This window comes from Agelaius phoeniceus, chromosome 19 (genome assembly GCF_051311805.1).
Source record: "Agelaius phoeniceus isolate bAgePho1 chromosome 19, bAgePho1.hap1, whole genome shotgun sequence".
Taxonomy (NCBI): Eukaryota; Metazoa; Chordata; class Aves; order Passeriformes; family Icteridae; genus Agelaius; species Agelaius phoeniceus.
The window spans coordinates 9,235,312-9,254,438 of record NC_135283.1 but is presented as its reverse complement, the minus strand read 5'-3'; the positions used below and the strand labels follow the sequence as shown (position 1 = coordinate 9,254,438).

At 45.8% G+C, this 19,127-nt stretch overlaps 1 long non-coding RNA gene across 2 annotated transcripts; it reads right to left on the bottom strand.

The window, feature by feature from the left end:
* Nucleotides 1–1,258: 1,258 nt before the first annotated feature.
* Nucleotides 1,259–18,943, bottom strand: LOC143695495 (uncharacterized). 2 transcript variants are annotated; one of them, XR_013184741.1, is made up of 2 exons: nucleotides 18,308–18,943; nucleotides 1,259–2,821 (listed from the first exon to the last, which is right to left on the bottom strand). It is a non-coding gene; the product is annotated as an uncharacterized LOC143695495 (long non-coding RNA). The 2 variants fall into 2 exon arrangements; XR_013184740.1 differs by lacking the exon at nucleotides 18,308–18,943 and adding an exon at nucleotides 14,627–16,552.
* Nucleotides 18,944–19,127: the final 184 nt, after the last annotated feature.

Genomic DNA, 19,127 nt, shown 5'->3' with positions numbered 1-19,127 from the left:
CCTGGGACACCACAACTGTTTTTCTTGTATCCTTAGTATTAAAGAAACAACACATACTTTTTCTTTTTCTTTTCTTTTTTCCTAAAAGCTGCATATAAAGCAGCATCAAGCTCAGTAACAAGAGGACTTTCTGTCTGTTGGGCTTCCAGGTTAAGAAGACAAATCCTGCTCCAATGACATAACAAATTTTTCAAACTTGATGTGACAGAGAAAGGCACAGTCATGCTGTTCTAGATCAGCTGATACATTTGTGCTCTGAAATTGGGACCCAGGGATGTCAGCTCACTTTGCTGGGGTATTGTTTTGGCTTTTCTCTTTAAAAAGTACCAAGGCAATTACAAACTGGGCACCAGAACAGGGTCCAGTTTGTGTGAAGGTTGGCCCAGCCATCCCACTGGAGAAGTTGTAGTTTCTTTCCCACCAATTCCAGCAAATGCTCTCTTGGTGAAACGTGGCCAATTCTGGTACAATTGAAAAGACAAAGCCCAATAACCACCTGCTAAAGCTAAAGGTTCCTTGAAAGCTTGGATTTATTCAGTCTTGCTGAAAATCAAATGTTTAAACTATGACAAAAGTTTGCCTAAATAAGTGTATTTCCCCTGTGAAGCAGCTATTTATTCATCAGAAACTACAGCAAAGTACCACAGGGCTTCAATAAAAGAAAACAATAAATTTGTCTGCAAAATGTATTTCCTGCTCTGCTTTTACTCCATGTATGTGTCTGACATACAATTTCTGTTTGATTGAACATAGCACATTAAACTGTTCTGGACAGGAGCTGTGCACTGGGAGCAGCTGACAACAGTGCAAGGCATTTCAGCAAGCATCCCCTGCAGTGAGAGACTCCTTGTAGGCATTAACAGAATTACCTGTACTTGAAGAGAAATTTCTTTTTTTTCCCCCCTTTTCCCTGTTGGGATCTCACCCTGCACCCTTTGCTCTGTGCTGCCTCGGGGCAGTTCTTTGTGGGCAGTCACCAATCCAGATGCTCTGCGCCTTCCAAGGATGGGCAAAGCAGCATCAGTAGTGGCTCAGGCTTAGTTCATCTCCTATTACCTTTTTTCAGAGAAAAAATTGTGTTCATGTGAGGACCAGGGTGTTTTATTTCAACAGGATCTATTTTCATGTTCATGATGCTTGGCACAGACTGGGGATGGCAACTTGAAGGAAGTCTGGGGCAGTGCTTAACAGCAGTAGAAGCTCAGGGTATCACCTGAGCTTTCACTGAGTCTGAAAAAACCCCATGATTGCCTGCATGTACTTTTCAAAACACCTTTATTTTAGGTATTTCTGCTTTTTTCCAAGCTAAATTGGAGGTGTTAAGTGGCACTGAACTTTAAAAAGAAAGAAAATTCCATCTAGACAGATTCATTCTTGAAGTCTTAGTGGCTTTGTGTGGGCACTAAGAAATGCACTTTGGTTTGCTGACAATGTCCTCAAGTGCTAAAGAGGGACCAGCAGGGCTGGATCCCACTGCAGGATGTGCACAAGGGATCCTGCATGTGAGCCCCTGGCCACACACTGAGTGACCCTACAGAGCTCTGCTGCAGCAGCCCTCCTCTCTGACAGGCAGTGTGGCACCTGGGGGAGCTGCTCTGGGAACAGCTCTGACAAAACCAGCACCAAACCACAGTGCTCTCCTATTTCCCACATGCAGTCACACACATGGAGGGTTTTGTCCACAGAGGCCAGGATAAGCAGGCAACTTGCAGCTTGCCACAAGGAACAAGATACAAGGTTATAAAGCCCTGGAACAGCTTCTCGGACATTTCTATAGGCAGAGTTCTCACAGCACATAAGAAAAAGATCCATTCATCAGGGTCTGGGCTGCAGGATGAACTACAGGAGTTGTTCTGTGCACATCCTCTCTTAGAAGTTCTGACTTGTCCTTCTGACCTTAAAATCCATGGTTGGCTTCTCTTCACAGTAGCAGAGCTGAGGTAGGAAGAGGCTGGGGAGGCATATTCCAGTATTTCAGGGCAAAAAATGTGTTTATTTTAACATATAAATATCCTTATTTTAAGTGTTAATACTAAAGATAAAAATTGTAACAGAAACTCATCCAAAAAAGTCACAAACCCCCATTCCCGATCCTCCTGTTTTCATCACAAAGGATATTCCACAGTAGTAGAGTGTTGCTTTGCAGTCTGTTAGCAGAAGAGGTGATTGGGTCAGTTGACTTGTAGGTGTCAGAATCAGAACAGATTAAATTAATTCCATCCTCCCATCTTGCCAAGGAAACATTCAAGCCCTTTCCTCTTGTTTCAATATCCAAAGAAGACATGAGGGTTGCTGGATACAGAAGTCCTTGTGGAGAGGAGCAGCAGATCTGGGTTTCCTATGATGAGGCAGTCTCAGAAATCACAGGTGTCAAAGCAGGAAGTCCTGACACAAACCGTTCCAAAAGTGTCACATTCCTGGAATCAGCTGGCACAAAGGACACTCCTGGACAGTTCTGTGGGCCTTGAGCAGCTCAGGTTCCTTATTCCCTGCGGGTTGAACAGAATCCATCCTTCATTGACAGCAGCGCCTTCCTTGTGCCCATTGTGTGTCTTATCTGTCACACTGTCACTGGAACAAGGCTTGTCCTTTAGGACTTGCTTACACAGCAGCTGCAATAGCTACAGCAGGATGACTCCATGTGAACACTCATTCCACAGCCACGGGATCAGCTCCTGGTTCATACCATACCTTAAGTGGAGCAGCCTCAGTGTGTCAGTGTGCCTTACAAAGTTAAGCCAGACCTGGGGCTCAGCTCAGGGTTTCTAGTCACTTCTCCTTTATAAAGAATTCAGCTTTAAGAAAAGCAGTTGAAATGCTCCTGAGAATGACAAATAACAAATGAGTCAATCTTGCTCCAGAGCCATAAAACCCAGTTTAAAAAAAAAAAAAAAAAAAGCATGCACTCCTAATCTATTGGCATGGGCATATAAAGCAGAATTAATTGATAATCATATCAATTAATTGATAAAAATGCTAAAAGCCGTAAACAAAGCCTTTTCAGAAAGGTAATGAATAAGTAATCCACAGAGACAATGTGAAAGGACTGCTGCTGCTGTGGGGCCAGGGAGCCATTAATTTGTGTATCCATACCCCTAGAATTATTAAAGGATAAAAGCTTTGAACATTGCTGCAGAGTTCAATGAAAATAAAAACTTTTACTCAGCATACAGAAGCTCTCAGAAATGCAAATAAAGTATTAGAATGCATAAAGACAGCAAATAATTGAATATTAGGTTCTGTTTAACAAATTGCTTCTTTGCACGCAATTACTTCATCATGGTCTGATCTGAGATATGAGAGCAGGAATAAAGCTCAGAGAAAGATGCTGTGGATGACCAGAGACCTGCAATGAGTTTGCTGAAAGAAGAGTAAAACAGATTTGGGAGGGGAGGAGTGGTTTGGGTAAGGGCTCTTTCTGTGGGCTTGGGGTGCATCTCTCTTCTTGCATTTATTTCTGGTGGGGGGGAAATGTCAGACAGACACAACAGGGAGCGAAAGGACTCGGCTTGTTTAATTTCTCCATCTTTGTGCTCCAGTTCTCATGCCCTGAGCATCATAAGAAGCACATGCTCCACACCACAGGTCACAACTCCACGTCCTTGTAGTTCTGCTCCAACAGTAACCCTGTCCCCAGCCTGACCCTGCTCCGACCTGCCTGCCCTCCTTCCTGCCTCGAGCTCTCCTTCCAGGCCTCCCTGTGCCACAGTTGACTATTGCAAGAACAATAAGGATTTTTAGGGGCATTATGACTGGGTTAGTAAAACACAGCTGCCCCTGAAAGTCCCTCATTTTTCTTGCTGCCGCTCAGTCGGTCCCCAGGAGGGCAGGGTCTGACAGGGTCCGTTCTCTCCAGCGTGGCACACACGGCTCTGCTGATGTGCCCAGAAGTGCCCCAGCCCCAGCACCAGCCCATGGCAGGGGAAGGAGTGCGACTGCTTTGCCATCGCTGCAGGCTCCTCCTAAGTGAACGCCAGGCTGAGTTGCAGCAGCATGCCAGATGGCTCGTCTGTCACTCGCAGGGATGCCACCGAACAGAGCCTGGCACAGCTCGCTGCAGGCAGCCCTGAACACCGTGCAGGGCAGGATTACCCCGTCCTGTGGGTTCTCCTTGTTCCAGCACCCATGTGAGCAGTGGTCTTTGGCCAGGGGAAGTGGAGACCCCAGGGCTGACTGGCCCCACATCTCACACTGGGTCATACCCTGCAACCCCAGGGGCACTTGGAGCTCCCCTGGGGACTTGCAGCACTCAGGTCCCAGCAGGAAAGTTCACATCCATCTGCAGCAGCAGTTGCCTTTAATTTATTTAAAAAGCTGAGAATTTTAGGGAATTATTTCTGATTTCTTAACAACTTTCAGATAGAGTAATATCTGAAGAAGATCTATACATTTCCAACTAAAAGGGGGCTAAGTATTTGGCTGGGAATTTTCAACCCTCATTCAAAAGTCCTCATGGAAATCCCAGCCCAGCCTTGCATGTTCTTAGGGCAAGGAGTAACATTTTCATTTCAATTGATCAGTATTTTGATGGCAGTGGACTCAACAGCAACTACAGGCAGATTCCCACAATTCTGCTCTGTTCTTTCCCCATGAATTCTGCCTGTAGAGAGCTGGGGTGGGCCCCATCCCATAACGGGCTTGCAAGCATCCCTGCAAGCTGTTGCCCTTGAGAGGACTTTGTGACATGCTCAAGGACTTCCAGGAGAGTTTGTGTCAAAGCAGGGAACCCCTCAGCACTCTCAGGGCTTTTCTTCTTTCCCTTCCCCTTGTAGAAAAAGGTCCCAGCCCTGTGCAACACAAGAAAAATATCCTCACCCATCCCACATGGGATGACACTCCATGGTAACAGACAACCTGGCATCCAAAAACCCTGGAGACCCTCTCAGAACTACAGAGCCACACCTTATTTTCATTACAATTTCTTCTGTAAGTCAACTGAAAGCAAACCTTGTGTCCTGATTTGGTAATAAAACATGAGCCATGATTGGATCCAAATATTACTTGCATCTTTGAGAAAGTTACAACAGCAATGTGACAATAATAATAATTTTAAAAGGCAGCAGCCCTCTAAATGCTAATGATGTTGGTGTCCTAAATGAAGTATAAAAGAGCCCACCAGAAGCAGAGCATGAGTCAGAGCATCGGCAGTCCCACACTGAAAGCAGCACTCCTGGCTGCTTCATTCATTTTTGGAATGAGCATCAAGTAGTTTTTAGGACTAAAATGAAAATAAGATGCATGTTTTTATTCTTTTCGAAAGTTTTTTTGTTTTATTTTCTTCTCCTTGGATTGACAATAAACAAATCTTTCTAGTTGAGGGGAGCCCCAGGCAGGACCAGGTCCCTGCAGCACTGGCTGCTGTACCACTATGGAAGAAAATCTGATGAGCCCCTGCCCCAGGGAGAGCACAACCTCCCCAGCAGCCAGGACCCTGCCCCAGCAGGCAGAGCAGACCCAGGGCACAGAAATGCAGTAACTGGAGTTGTTGCAGCCTGGGCAGGCTGTCTCACTCCCAGTTTGATTTGACTGGCATTGGGTCATGGGCAGAATTGAGTGAGGATGGCTATGTGCTGAAGGGCACACCCTCCACAGAGGTTTTGCATGTTCCCTCTTGGATTGCAAAGCCAGCACCAGGCTGTGCACTACAAGAAGAGTGAATATTGCCTAAGCTGCTCTTGGCTCCCTGCTGCCCCCGTCCCACTTCCAGATAAAGCACAATCAGATTCTGATGATCAAAGCACACATCTCTAGGTTACACTGATGTTAACTCAAATTATTTTTGTTGCGCTGTATCTGAAACTTAGAAAATGCAAGAGCAGAACAAAACCAAAGTGAAGGTAGAAAATTATTGCAGTTTCTAGAATTCTTCCAGCTTTATTCATGGAAGGGGATTGTTAGAAACGGACAAAAGGCTGTTTCCCTTAATTTTTTTAAGTGTGAATTTTGTCTTGACAGTTTCCTTTCAGAAACAAAAATTGAAAACAAATTGTCCCATACACAAAACAAAGGGACAGATCCTCAGCTGGAATAGACTGGTATTACCAAGTGAGTAACACCCACTCACAGGAGAGATCTGAGCCTTTTAACCAGCAGCTGCCGATCCTGCTGTGCCCGGACAAGAGCTTCAGCCTCCGGCTTTAGATGGCAGCAGTGCTGGATCCATGTAGCTTGGAAGAGACGAAGGGCTGCCTCCAGAGCAGCTGAAAGGACACCAAGGCTCTGAGGACTCTGGGACTGTACACTTCCCAAACCTGGAGCTGACTCGAGGTGCATGAGCCAGTGGGCACTACACCAAGAGAGCAGCCCATATCAGCATGGCCCTGGAATTATTGATCTGCTTTGGAGAAACGCTGGCAAAACTTCCAGAAACCATTACATGTAGGGTTTGCTTTCTGAAACAAGGGGTGGCTCTGATTTTTCTCTCAAAACCAAGATCAGGCTGATCACCATCTTGAAAATTACAGGAGCAGTCCCCAAGAAAGTATTAACTGTATTAACTGTACAGCACAAAAGAAATGCAGAGTGAGAACTGTGATCCATCCTCACCAGTTCTGCCCCTCTCCCTCACCCACAAAAAATTAAAAATACACACATTAGGGGAATTCAGGAAGTGTCTCACTTTGCCAAGGGACAGGCCATGTCCCCATTGTCACTGTCTCCAGCAGAGTTGCCCAGCTGAGCTCCTGGCTGGGAGAGTGCCCAGGGGAAGCTGCCTGGGACCAGAAAGGGCAGAACACTGGAGCACTACTGGAAGAGCAGCCATCCTCCAGGGTGCTCATCCAGGGCTGACAAGAGATGGGTTTGACCAAGTGCATTTGCCATCTCCTCTCTTTACAATCCCAATTTTGGAGCATCACCTTTTTTTCTCCCACTCCCAACATCAGCAGAGGAGCTGGAAAGCCAGAGTTATTTTTGGGAGATGGTACATCCAGGCTCTGTTCATCTTAACTGAGTCCCTTTGAAAATGGCAAGGTTGGATAATCAAACACATTACGAAGACTTTCCATAGAGGCTGCTTTGCAAACAAGCCTCCCACCATTCAGATACCCAGGCACCAATGTTTCAAAGAGGAGCTTTTGATGCTGCCCTGGTTTGCCTCAGCATAGTGACCTCACTAGCATTTGTACACAGAGCCTTGGAGAACAAGCAGATTAAAGCAGCTGACTTTAAGTATAAAAAATAAAACAATTAGTAATCAACAAGCTACTAGAGGCTGCCACATTACACTCAAGGGGCAAGAGACCATGACCTGGCTCAGGCTGGCAAAGAAGATGGAAGTGCTGCCTGGTCAAATCCCCCACCCAGAGCAGCTCAGGTGGGAGCTCACTGCTGTGATGGCTGACACATCAAACTGGCTGGCATCAGGACAGGGACAGGAAGGGAGAACAGTAGAGCAGGAGGAGACAAATGCCAGGGGAGGAGCTGTGGCTGGAAGAGGCTCCACGATTCCTAGCAGATTAACCAGGGCATGGCCAGCCAGCCCAGTCTGGCCACTGCTGTCTTGTCAAAGTCTCCAACAGAAGGGGGGAAAGGGGACACATCAGAACAGCCTCCTGAAAATGGTGCATGGCTCATGCTGAGTTTCAGACAATGTCCAGGACTGGCTGGAGGAGTCCCAGGTCACAGTTCTGCCCAGCACCATGCTCAGTACCATCAGCTGGTGGGTTCAGTAGTGCAGCTGTAAGCCAAGGCTCTGGCCCCAGCAGTGCTGGAGCACTGGAGAGGGCTATGGGGGCATGGATAATGACCAGCAGTGCCTGCTGGCTCCAGAGGAGTGTGTTCCCACAGAGCCCTGCCCAGATTGGTCAATGACAGGAAAAGCAGCCACGCTGTTGGCCTCGACCTGCAAGTGCTGGCCCCCAGTGCTCAACCCACCTCAACCCTGACCAGTGAGTTAACAGAGAAGCTGCCAGCAAGAGGCTGCCCCGCCTGGGCTCTGCCCAGCACTGAGGGAAGCAAAGAGTTACAGGAGAGCAGCAGAGAATTACCAAGCAAAAGGGTTTTTAAAATCATTTCACTTTAAACAAAACTGAGACATTACCATAAAGTAAATGGCCACACCTTGCTACTTACTCGGCTTTGCTGACAAGACCAGCTTTTCCATAGCTATTCAAATCTAACAAGTTCTGGGTGCCTAACTCACTCTTTTAAGTTCACTTTCAAACTCCAGCCAAAAATCACTTTCTGATTCACCACTTTCTCAGGCACAGTATTATTCAGAGAACGCCTGCAGGCAGGTACTGTGCTGTACAAAGTACATAAGCACAAGTTTAATTACTCTGTGGACAAGGGATGTGATTAATTGTATGCTTTAAGTTAAGCATGTGCTTAAGCATGCTACTGACCTGGAGCTTGAAGTAGATCTATCAGCTGTTCTGGTGCTCTCCATTTACCAGTTCTTTGAGGTCAAATAAGTGGAAAGAATGTAAGAATACTCCTGTGCTCATACACTCCAAAGAATTCACACAAAGTCCAGTTTCTGACTTTTTAAAAAATTACAAATTTGGATTATTCTCCCCATTTTGGCACCGATTATGAGCATTACAATACTACATACATGGTCAGAATGTATTAGCATTAAAACATGAGCTAATTATTGTCATTTTCAAGCTTTTAAAAAGCATTTGGTTTAGTTTTTTACTTTGCCTGGATACTGCTTCAGGTAAGAACTTAGATTCATTTCATTTGCACACTTTGTGGATTAGTTCCCTTATGTCTGGGCAGTGTACAAAGCCCTAAAAAAAATGTGGAGCATATAATTGAAACTATTGCCCCTGCTAGCAGTGGAGTCATCGCATGGAAGAAGTCAAGCATAAAATGTGCATCAGCTATGGGTGGTCACGTAAATCCACATTTCATTAGCCACAGCTTACATGATCCTGGGAATTTTTTTCACTGCGCTTTTCCACCTTTTCAGCAAAGGCTTATTCCTAGTTCAAAACAATATAGGAAGGTCAAATTGTGTCCATTCGCTGGGGAGGAGCAAGTAGACAAGACTGGGACCTGAAAGCTCCACTTTTTTTCTTTAAAGACACAAGTGCCCTTTTAGTGGCACTCGGGGAGCCTGGATGGACTGGACAGAGCCACTCCTCGAGGCAGGCGTGTGACCCGTGTGCAGTGCCAGCATCCCAAGGGCAGGGAACACCCACGCCCAGCTACACCCACCAGCAGTGACATTTCACAGGGACAAGCCAAGAGACTTCCACTGGAGCAAAGCATGTGCAAATCAATTTTCAACAAGCGAGGGAGAGCACAGAGGGTTTGGTTACAAGCGAGGAGGCACGTGCCTCTGAAGGGAGCCTTCTTTGAGGAAGTAAACAGATACAATAATTGATAAGTGTTTTGGCTTCGCCTCATCACTAATCCCATCACATGCTGTTCCTTGCCAGCACATTCATGAAAAGTGTCTATTTTGGATACTGGGGCACAACAGAGAAGAGAAAAAACCCCACAGCTCCCAGAGAGACAGCTGGCCAAGCCCAGGTGCACTCACTCATCTCGAAGCACTAATACATTGACCTCGGGCTTTTAAACTATATTGCTCTCTGCTTAAGAGGTTGGTTTTTGTTGTTAGCTTAAACCCTTTTTTTTTTTTTTTTGGTACTAAACGCAGTAAAATCTTGCACAGAAAATGAAGTTTACATTCGTAGGGATCCCAGACTTAGTGCTGCGTGTGTGGAGAAATTTACATTACTTTTCCCTCTCATTTCAGCATTACTTCTTATGGGTAACTCTGAAATGGTTTTTTCAAAGGGAGGAGGTTGCCAGGCACAGGTTCACAACCACTGGTTACTGTGGAGAATGCCCACTGGTTTTGAGGTCCAACTCTATATATACAGAAGCTCCTTACAGCAGCAAGTCACAGGAAAACCCCCCTCATTTGCTGAATGACATTAATTAAACTAGACAGGATTTGGCAACATGAAGCTGAACTAGGTGTCCTTAAAATTGCTATTAGTTCAGAGCCATAAGAATAGGTTAAAGAAACCAAATTCACTTGCCATGGAGACTGAAAGAAAGTCACAGCAACATTCAGAACAGCTGGGTGCTGCAGGCACACCCTGGTGCGGGTGCCTGTGGGTGTTCAGTGCCCAACCACCAGTGAGCTTCTCATCTACAAGTTTTACATCTCTTATACCAAAGCCATCAAGCAAATCTAAGAGTTAACTGAAATATGAGGTTAAAACCTTTCCATTTGCATCGGTGGCTGGGGAGCCTCCACATGTGTGACTCAAAACTGATTGTACAAACTTCCTGATTAGTGAGGTAAGAGCTGTCTCCCAGCCTCAAGTATGAACTCACTCAGTGAGACACCCTGACCCTGGAGCCATCTCCCCCTTTCCTCTGCCTTGAGGGGAAGTCCAGACCAAGGACCCACGGTTTAGACTGATGAAGTCAACTGAACTCCATATGGGGTGAATGAGGAATCATTTTGCCAGATACTTCTAATGAGATACTTCAGTGAGAATGAGATGTTACCAGTTAATGCTCTGTGAGCGTCCAGGTTCATGACTGCCCTCCAGTACTGCAGGGGGCACAAGAAATGCTTGGCAAAAGGGGAAATTCTATCCCTTTAAAAATACTTTTAATGAACAAGAGGCTTCTGGCTGTCAGGTAATAGCTCAGCAGCGCTGCTTACATTCAAAGCTGTGCCTGGAATAGTGAAGTAATAGCAAATTTCATTAAAAGTAAAATCTTTGGTTGCTGTGGAAATCATTCAGGTGGGAGACTATTTCTGGAGGCCGTATTGGGATGTACTACATTTCTTTCACTGAAGTGTCTCCTTCCAGGTGTGAATTCACTCAGGCAGGACAGGAGGCAGGAGAGGAAGAGCTCAGCCTGTGACTGATTCCATTCACCTCCTGTGCACTGCACAGGCCACAGGCAGGAGAGGCACAGCTAACACAAGGTCCTGACCACAGCTTTAAAAGAAATCCTCATGTTTGCAGCCCACCAGGTCAGAGCTTCATGGATTATAATCCCATCCACACCACCCTACAGCACAGCTCATACTGTGTTTTGCAACAACCTCTTTAGATGTATTTTTAAGCACTGAAACCCTGATTGCTGCCTGCAAACACTGACTGTAATTTGGCATTGATGTAATACTGATAGCTGACCAGTTATAAAATAGTTCTGTTTGGAAAACATACTTCAAAGTTATAGAAGGTTTGAAAGTATCAGAATTTCCCAGCAGTTCTGAGCACAGTGCTATAGAATGATAGTGTGCTCGTGACTGTTTGTCTGAAAACATCACCCGTCACCAAAATTAGAGCACGGGATAAATCCTGGGCTGGTGCAGATCAGGAGATCTCTGCTGGCTTACAGGAGATGTTTTATTTAGCACTGGGCACACCTGCTGTTTCTTTGGAGAGCTGTAAATTCATTCCATGATGTAGCCACATCTACAAGCCAAATTCATGTATTTTAAGACAAAACTACTATCAAATGTTTTGAAATTAAATTGCCGTTTGTGTTCTTTTTGAAGGCAATAATACCATAAAAGTAAAAAGACATCCAAAACTTTATGTAACTAGTATTACATAACACCTTAAACTGGCTCATAAGCATTTTTCTTACTCTGGATTTATTGCATTTTTATTTGGGGCATGTGAAACAACTCGCTATACAAGTGCAGTTAAGTGGGGCTGGGCTGTGGGGGGGAAGACTTCACTCTGATAGAAATTCTAAAGTGAGAAACTTATTGCTGTGTTTGCAAAGAAACACTGTTCATTGTTTCTCACTGCCCTTGATGGCCATCCATACAAAAATTAAATGAAGCCCTGGAAGGGGGCTAGAGGTAGCATTAGTTTTAAAGGCTGCCTGCACACAGCCCCTCCGACTGCACAGAGCATTAATGCCATAAATACGTGTGAATGTTCTCATTCAGGCTGTAATTTATTCCCCAAGGAGATGCAAAACTAGCTCAAATATGCTGCAAGAAAACCAAACTCTTCCAATGAAGCGAGTGCAGTATGTGAATCCTGGAGCTAAATTTAGGCTGGGACTTGGAGTAAAGTAATTCTAATCTCAAAGTAGCACTTTGAGTTGCAGTAACAAACACTGTGCAAAGATTCGGGGAAGTTCTGCTCCTTTGTTACAATCTATTGTGCACGACATTTTGGGAGCTCTTTACTGACTCAGATTTAAGAAATTCGGCTTAAGTTACTCAGTTGAATTTTATTGTTCAGTGAAATTGTTTAAAACCTCCCTTCACTTAAGTTGCTTCTAAAATGTGGATTCAGGCTGGTTTTGGGGTGTGTACAGCAGCACACATTCTTAATGTACTGAAAGCTTGATGTAAACAATTAACTGCAGTGCTGAATAATCCACAAGATGGAAAAATGGATACTGTAAATATCTGATTAGGGTTTATTTTCCAAATGATTTTTTTTGGTGCTATGGTCCAAGGTAAATTAAAATGGGTGAGTTCACTTGTGATTAAGCACCTTTCTGTTTCTTGTTCTTGTTATTTGCATGGAAATGTTTTTCTTCTCCAGAAATATTTCCTTCCAAACTAACAGATGAAGTCACAATCATACAAAATATCTCTGTAGTCAAAGCAGATTTTTTAATAAAAAGTACTTTAATATGCAACTGAGACTTCAAGTCCTTTATAGTATCCTTCAAGAGTAAAATACACCCATAATGCAGGAATTGAAGAAACCTTTATCTTTCTTTAAAAAATCAAAATATCATTTACAGTTTTAAATCAAGCATATTTTAGCTGAACTACATTCAAATTCTTTACGAAACAATCTCTCATTTCATACAAGATTTTTCATGCATATTCTGGCTCCAAAGGCTCCAAATCAGTTTGCCACAACTTGTTTCACTGGAATTCATCAAAAGACTAAAAAGCCAAGTGCCAAGTTGCCGAGTTCTGGCTGCGGCAGAAACTGCCCAGCCAATCCCCACAGCCTGGAAAGCCCCAGTTCTCAGAATTAGCTGATGCTTTAAACAAGAGATCATAATCAAAATCATGATTCCTGACAAAGTCTCAATATTTCACTCTATAAATTCTTAATTCATTTTCCAGCCATTTGTAGGTTACTGCTGGCTCCACCCTCTCAAATATCAGCAATTGCTGCTGCTCTTAAAGAAAATTCCACTTTGGGGAAATGTGATATTATTCCAGATGTTTCAGTCCATGGCAGTTCTGCCTAACCCAACCTGATCGTTGCTCTGTAATGCAGCTGAGCCTTGAACAGCTTCTGGAATTTATTCCTCAAACTACTGCACTTGCATATTTGAATTTAACCCTACCAACAGTCATATACTCAAAAGTCCTGTTCTTTGTAACAACAGAGCCACCCCTAAAGAGTTTTTTTCCCAAAAACATAAAACCATGACTAATTTTAGCAGGCCTTTGGGCCACTGTAAATTAGTTCCTACAGCCTGCTGATTGAATTAAAGTGTTTTAAATTGAGTTAATCACCATACTTCAAAAGTTATCATGCAGAGAGATTTTGTTGAATCAAATCTGCTTTCAAATTTTATAGTTTGAGGAAATTCCATACTTGGAACAGGAAAAGAAAAAAAAAAAAGTGAAGTGCATTTATAGAGATTCAAACCAGTTGCAAGAACTGGAACGCCACTATTTTCTTTCATTGGATTTCACCAGCAAAAGGATGGGAAAAGATCCTGCTGTGCCTCCAGCCATCCAGGACTGACCCATTCAACAGATTGGACTGTTCAGGTGATGTTTGCTCCTCAAAATCCCACCTGGAGCAGTGGGCATTGCTCCATGGGCTGACATCTGAGTCCTGCACAGTAACTGCCTGAGCAGGACTCCAAAGCCTTGGTCAGGTGGGATGCTTTGTATTTAAAATACTACTACTACTACTACTACTACTACTGATGATGATGATGATGAAGAATGACATCTGTATCAGGTATGATCTAGGAGTCACAACTCCAGCCCTGGACCTATAAATGGTGTCACTAACAAATCTGTATTGGGAAAATACTGAAATCCTGCAAGTGTGGGCACAACATCCACCCATGTGGACATCAGGGACACCGTGAAAGACTTTCTCCCAAAGGACACAAAGAACAAAGACCTATTGCCTGCTGCCATAGAAGGGAAAACCCAACAGCCTAAGCCTCATAAACTGACAGGCCACCGAGATCCAAATAAAATTCAGGAAGTTTATCCAAAATCAAATCTACTGAGCAATGTCTTGGAAATACTTTGATTCTTCAGTGCTAAAGAAATATGCCATGAATCCAAAGCCCATGAGTTGGGAAGGGGAAGCTGTCCCCAGACCAGCATCACCCTGGCTCATTTTCTTCAGTCTGCAGCCACATGATTTCTTTTCCACACTGCTGGCTGTGGCTCACACCAAGGTTCACACAAACGCCCAGGCTGGCAATGGGACCTGACAGAGGTATTCTGCCTCCAGCAAGGAAGGGTTTTCCTACCCCAGCCATCAGACACTCCCCTCTTTGGGATCTGAGCAGTTGTAACCCTCCCGGCAGTACCATCATATAGACCCTCCTTCTTCTCACTTGCTCCCCCAGACCAATCAAGCCCAAGAGAAACCCCTCTACCAAGCAAGGATCACACTGGCAAAAGGAGACAGCAAAGTGCTTTGGGAGAGTCATGCAGGTGCCACCAATTTACCTTTGACAGGGTTGTCACTCGGACTGTGGCAAGGAGCCAACACCTCAGAGGTGTGTCCCCACCTGTGGGCCAGCACCAGCCATCCCTGCAGCCTCTTCCAGGCTCTCCTCCCCTCTTCCACTCCCCTCTGGGACCTGGCACTTTTGGGTCCTCAGGAGGGGAAGTGATGAAATCAGCAGGAGCTGGAAGGATTTTCTCAAGTAGGCCAGCAGTGGGAAGGAGCAGCATATTCCCCTCCCTGTCTGTTTGCCTCTGAGTGCTGAAGAGCTGGCCTGGAGCAGGAGCTGGCCTGGAGCAGGAGCTGGCATGGAGCACAGCCCAAGCTCAGCATTTGCCATCTGCAGATGGAGCCAAGAGCGGAGGGAAAAGCGCCTGCAAGCTGGGCACACACTCACTGCTCCACTCCTGGGGGGCTCAGCCCTCTCCACGGGTGCAAGGCTCTAACACAAGCGTGTCCAGCACTCTGGGAAAGGTCTGTACTGAACAACAGAGCAGATCCCAGGCACGATCTGACTCCAACCTGTCCCTGATCACACATACCTGTAACCCAGACATCACAGGCTTGCTCTGCTCTGTGCCCTCCTGCAACTTAAAATACAGCCCTGGCTCGAAGGTCTCTATTTGCAAACATAGAAGAACAGTGGTTCTTAAATTGCAGGCAAACATTTGACTTCACTCAGGGCAATTCAAAGAATATCCTGCACGAACCCCACCCTTCTGCCTGACAACTCAAACCTTAATGCCTAGATAGTTTTCTTTCAGGCCTTATCACAGATAAAATATGGCCCTTTTTTTTTTTGCTGAAGGAGTAAAACCTGCCAAATATTTACCAAGTCTTTCAGAAGGCTGAAAATGTCACCCCTACAGTGTAATAAACTTCCCCGGAAAGGCCCTGATAAATAGAAAGCCTCACTGTACTGCCCAGAACTAGTTTAGTGTGGCCTAAGTATTGCCAAGTCTGACTGACAAAGGAAGCATATTTGTACACACAGAAAGATTAGCATAACACAGAAAGAGAGGCATAAAGTTTATAAGTGAAAATAAAACAAAGCCCCATTATTAACCGGGGAGGGGGGAATAATTGAATCTGCATCCCAGAGAGCACAGAACATTATGAAAGCCTCAGAGCTAAAACAATAATTTAAGAGCTTGTCCACAACTTGCAGCAGAAGCTTGAACCATCTTCTTTAGAATTTGGAAAGTGCTAAACCATGGTCTACCCCCAACCCAGCCTTCAGAGCAATATTATTTAAAAATAAAATATTTTTACTTGGTAATTTGACCCACAAAAAGTCACTTGGGGCATGAGGGAATGTTCCCTTCCAGCCTGAACATTAATTCAGAGAGAATGTTTAAACTCCACAGTGTAAACCAGATGCTGAGAAGTACATCTGCATTGTACTGTATGTTCTTTGGGGCACAGACAGAAGTTGGAAAGTGCCTGTCAATGCAGTGTGTGTGGCTATGATCTAAATAATCCTAATAATGCAGATGAATGGAGAAAAACCCACACTCCTAGTACCAACCAGTCTGTCAACAGAGTCCTCGCAGCTATAGACAACTATATCCACACTAGTGCAAACAGATGAATATTGCTTAAAAAATGTGTCCTTTCACCTTGGCAAATGCCATTAAGAAAAAAACACTCTAAAAGTGACTAGGGAGTTGGAAGCTCAAAGGTACACATTTAACAAGCCTTGGTGACTGTAAAATGCTGAGCACTCACTTTCTACAGAAGACAGGCTTCCACGGAATCTTGACTGGTACACTCAAATGAAAAGGTAGTAATTCAAATTATGCTGTATAGTGCTCCAAAATAGGTTTCAGGCATACAAAACTTGCCAGAACTACTTAAAGCCAGGAAGAAACTAATTGTTGCTGGGAAAAAAAAGAATCCAAATTATGTTAAACCTGACAAAAGCTAAACTCGGCTATTTACCCTTCTTAACAAAGAACAGAGTTAAGAAACTCTGGTATGAAAGGGAAAACTTCACTTTAGCCCACCAGCAAGTCCAGAAGCCCGACTAGCAACACAACCAACCTCCACAAAAATCACTGCTTGCCAGAGATAACTAACAAGTTGCACAAGTTGGAAGGAGTGGGCTGAGGAGGCTCAGGAATCTGCTCCCCGTCCCCCTTTCACACCATCAGGTTTTAATGTTAATGATACGGCTCCGCGTGCCTCAAGTATTTTTACACTATGCTCGTCTTCTTGCAGCGCCGGCTTGTTCCAGGGCGGATGATTAGAATCAGATTTCTGTGATTTCACTGCAGATTCATTTTGTTAAGGGCTACAGATCTGCAGGGGGAATACGGCTGCAAACGGGCCAGCAGAGCGGGCTCCAAGGGCTTCTCTCCTAAACGGGTAACACTATCTTTGCTTTTACTCCTTACTTTCAGGTACTTCTCTTTTTTGTGGCCACTGGACTGGGTTCTTTGGAAAAACAGGCATATGGGGGAAAGAAACGTGCAAAAAGTTTTCTTGAAATTTTGGTTTCAAAGAAAGCTCCCAACCGGAATAGGTTCATGAAGAGAACAGGCCCAAGTAAGACCTGACTGCATCCAGTGTCCCCTGAGTCAAAAGAAGCACCTGAGGGACCACACATAGGAGATAATTCTGATCCATCAAGGTCTGTATGTCCTGACCTGTGTCAGGAGCTGTGTCAGAGCAATAGCTATTAATACACATTAGTGTGCTGCACACAAGTGTTTGTATATAAAGGGCTGAAGGAGAAAAAATTATGCAGAGGTCTATAACGGCATTTGTAAATTTCTCCCAACTGCGAAAGAAATAACGCTTATTTTTCATGGGCAATGGCTACAAAAAATTGTGCTGAAAACTGAGTTTGTTCGTAAAAATTTCATGGGAAAAGAGCATAAAAGTTGTGTGAGTCTGTGTACACATATACAGAATGTAGACTCCTACAATGCTACATCAGAGAGAAAATTAAATTCTAAGCAGCTCAAAAAAACACACAGGAAGATTTTAATTTTCCATTTGCTTTTATAGACCTTAGCCATGAGAATACTGTTGCCACTTGGCCTTTTTCTTTAATAGAGGTCAATATCATTGACTTTTTACAAGAGAGAAGTAAAAAACATCTCTACATAAATCAAAAAATTATGAGGACCCTCAAAATAGTTCTAAGAACTTAAAATGCAATGTAACATAACACAGAAGGGCATAGAAGTTATAAATACGACGCTATACAAGCCAAGAGTAATATACACACCCGGAGCTGTATATACACCGTGCCCAAAGAAGGAGCACAAACCAGTGTCTGCAGACGTGCAGTGTGCCGAATCGAAATCCGACAAATAATAAGGAACTCCGGAATGCTGGGTGGTAAAAACGCTTAGGTGAGTAAGAGAATTTCCGGTAGCCCGGCTGCTCCGTATGGATGTGACTAGATTTACTAAAAAAAAAAAAAACCAAACTAAAAAAAAGGGGGGGGGAAAAAAGGAAAAAAAAAAAGAGAACAGATGTGTTTTGAGAAAGCGAAAGCGGAGGGAAGGATGCACATGGTCCTGCGGGAGCGAAACCGAGCGCTCGCTCCGCCAAGGCAGGGCCGGGCATAGCCGGTCCGGACCGCCGCGAAGCCGCGGGGATGGCCGCCAGCACCGGTAGGACGCGCACGCTTAAGGCCCTTTCCGAGGCAGAAGAATACAAAATGCACTTACGGTTCGCGGAGAACCAGCTCTGTCCTCTCCCCGCGGCGAGCCGGGCACCCGCCGGCGCCAGCGCCGGGCAAGCCGCGGTCCCCGAGGGCCGCCCGAGCAGCGCCCGCCGAGCCCCCGGACCGACCCGCCCGGGCCGGGCCCCGCGTCCCGCCCGAGCGGCCCCGGGCAGCGCCAGCGCCGCCGCCGCGCTCCGTCTTCGCCCGCTGCGCGCCCGGCAGGTCCCGGGAGCCGAGAACTGGGACTTTGTAGGCCAGTTGAAGACATGAACCTCTCATCTCGCCCGCAAAGACCCAGCCCTCAGCTCGCCCATCAGGCGCAGGCGACCACTACTCACCGCTATCTTTAACTGAACCCCTTTTTCTGGCCGGTGCTCACCGCCAGCGCAGAGCCCCCGCCCCGAGGCCACCGGGGACCCGCCGGAGCGGGATCATTCCCCCGGCCGAGAAAGGCAGCGATCCGCGCCGCCCCTCCCCGAACTTGAGAGCAGTCCCGCTCCCGGCTCCCGGAGCCGGTCCCGCACCTCGGGCCGGGCCCCGACGCCCATCGTGACTCGGCACCGCTGATCCCGCTCCCGCTCCTGCGGGAACTTCGTGCGCGGAGAGGCGAGAGCGAAAACACCACACGGACAGAAAATCCCGAGCCCCCTCCGTTACCTGCTCTGAGTAGGGGCGGGGGGGCACGTGGGGAAAGGGGCTCGTGGGCCCCCGCCGCCGCCTCCCCGCCCAGAGCCGCAGGTCCTCGGGAATCCGCACGGGAAGGGCTCGGGCTGAGCTACAGCTGAGCGGGGAGCGGCGGCGGGCGGGCGGGCGGCCGCGCTCCC